Source organism: Otolemur garnettii, unplaced genomic scaffold (assembly GCF_000181295.1).
Source record: "Otolemur garnettii isolate 467f Iridium unplaced genomic scaffold, OtoGar3 scaffold00003, whole genome shotgun sequence".
Lineage (NCBI taxonomy): Eukaryota > Metazoa > Chordata > Mammalia > Primates > Galagidae > Otolemur > Otolemur garnettii.
In genome coordinates, this window is record NW_003852398.1 from 41,233,413 (window position 1) to 41,235,850 (window position 2,438).

At 42.2% G+C, this 2,438-nt stretch overlaps 1 protein-coding gene across 1 annotated transcript in view; it reads right to left on the bottom strand.

Annotated features, from left to right (window-relative positions):
- SEC24A (SEC24 homolog A, COPII coat complex component) overlaps positions 1-2,438 on the bottom strand; it is a 101,365-nt gene that overhangs the window by 82,808 nt on the left and 16,119 nt on the right. The window lies entirely within an intron of this gene.

Here is a 2,438-nt window from a genome sequence, read left to right on the forward strand (position 1 = left end):
AAAAAAAAAAAAAAGAGTTGGAGGTTGCTATGAGCTATGAAGCCATGGCACTCTACCCAGGATGACAGGTTGAGACTCTGTCCCAAAAAAATAAAAATAAAGAGGTGTTCTGAGGCAAGAGAATCGCCTAAGCCCAGGAGTTGGAGGTTGTTGTGAGCTGGGATGCCACAGCACTCTACCCAGGGCAACAAAGTGAGACTCTGACTCTAAAAAAAAAAAAAAAGGTGTTAAATCAAAACTATAATGAAATACCAATCACACCTACTAGGATGGGTAAAGTAAAATGATACACAATAACAAGTATTGGCAAGGATGTGGAGAAACTGAAACCCTCTTATTGCTAGTGGGAATGTAAAATGTGTGTCATCACATTGGAAAACAGTTTGGCAACTCCTCAAAACGTTAAACAGGGCAGCACCTATGGCTCAGTGAGTAGGGCACCAGCCCCATATACCAAGGGTGGTGGTTTCGAACCCAGCCCCAGCCAAACCACAACAAAAAAATAGCCAGGCGTTGTGGTGGGCACCTGTAGTCCCAGCTACTCAGGAGGCTGAGGCAAGAGAATAGCCTAAGCCCAAGAGCTGGAGGTTGCTGTGAGCTGTGATGCCACAGCACTCTACCAATGGCGACAAAGTGAGACTCTGTCTCTTAAAAAAAAAAAAAAAGTTAAACATAGTTATATGATCCAACAGCTCCACTCCTAGTCTGCACAAAAACTTTTATATTAATGTTAACAGAACATTATTTATAATCTCCACAAAATGAATATAATCCAAATTTCCATCAACTGATGAAATGATAAACAAAATGGAGTGTATCTACACAATACAGTATTATTTGGTCATAAAAAGAAGTACTGATGTCATGCTACAACACAGATGAACCTTGAAAAAAGCCAGGCTGGGCACAGTGGTTCATGCCTATCATCCTAGTACTCTGGGAGGGCGAGGCGGGTAGAATGCTTAAGCTTAGGCATTCAAGATCAGACTGAGGAGAAGTGAGACCCTGTCTCTACTAGGGAGGTTGAGACAGGAGGATCACCTGAACCCAGGAGTTAAAGGTTGGTCTGAGCTAGACTGACATCATGGCACTTTAGCCTGGGCTAGCAACAGAGTTAGACTCTGACTCAAAAAAAAAAAAAAAAAAAAAGGCCAGGCACAGTGGCTCTCGCTTGTAATCTTAGCACTCTGGGAGGCTGAGGGCGGGTGGATTGCCTGAACTCAGGAGTCTGAAACCAGACTGAGCAAGAGCAAGACCCCATCTCTAAAAAAAAACAAAAGTCAAGTAGGCACCTCTGGTCCCAGTTACATGGGAGGCTGAGGCGAGAGAATCACTTGAGCCCAAGACTTTGAAGTTACTGTGAGCTCTACCAAGGCATTCTACCCAGGGTGACAAAGTGAGACTCTATCACCAAAAAAAAAAAACAAAAAACAAAAAAAAACCATAAAGAAAAACCATTTCACACTTACTAGTTTGGTCATAATTTAAAAAACTGACAATAACAAGTTTTGGCAAGGATATGGAGAAGTTAGAAGCTCCATTCATACATTTTCAGTGGGAATGTAAATTGGGTATAACTACACCGGAAAACTGTTTGGCAGTTGCTCAAAATGTTAAGCACACACGGTATGGGGGTATCTGGCACACCTTTTGAGTGTGGGACATAACCACAAGATTCTACCTAAGAATTTTGTTATGATTCTGACCTAACAAAATCAAATATTTTGACCTAGTTGTTTGTACCCTCACATTAACCTCAAACAAATTTACTTTTCAATTTAAAAAAATGGTAAGGCTTGGCCCTCATAGCTCAGTGGTTAGGGCACCAGCCATACACTAAGTCTGGTGGGTTAAACCTGGCCTAAGCCTGCTAAACAACAATGACAACTGCAACAACAACAAGAAAAAAATATATAGCTGAGCATTGAGGCCGGTGCCTATAGTCCCAGCTATTTGGGAGGCTGAGGCAAGAGAATCTCTTGAGCCCAAAAGTTTGAGGTTGCTGTGAGGTGTGATGCCATGGCACTCTACCAAGGGAGACATAATGAGATGGTCTCAAAAAAAAAAGTTAAACATAGTTACCATGTGATTTGGCAATTTTGTTCCTAGATATATACTCAAGAGAATTGAAACATGTGTCCACACAGAAACTTGCACCTGAAAATTCATAGCAACATTATTCATAATAGCCAAAAAGTAGAAACAATCCAAATGTCCATGAACTGATGAATGGATAAACAAAATGGGCTATATCTATACAGTAGAATATTACTGGGCTGGCTCGGCGCCTGTGGCTCAAGTGGCTAAGGCACCAGCCACATACACCTAAGGTGGTGGGTTTGAATCCAGCCCAGGCCTGCCAAATAACAATGATGGCTGCAACCAAAAAATAGCTGGGCATTGTGGTGGGCGCCTGTGGTCCCAGCTACTTGGGAGGC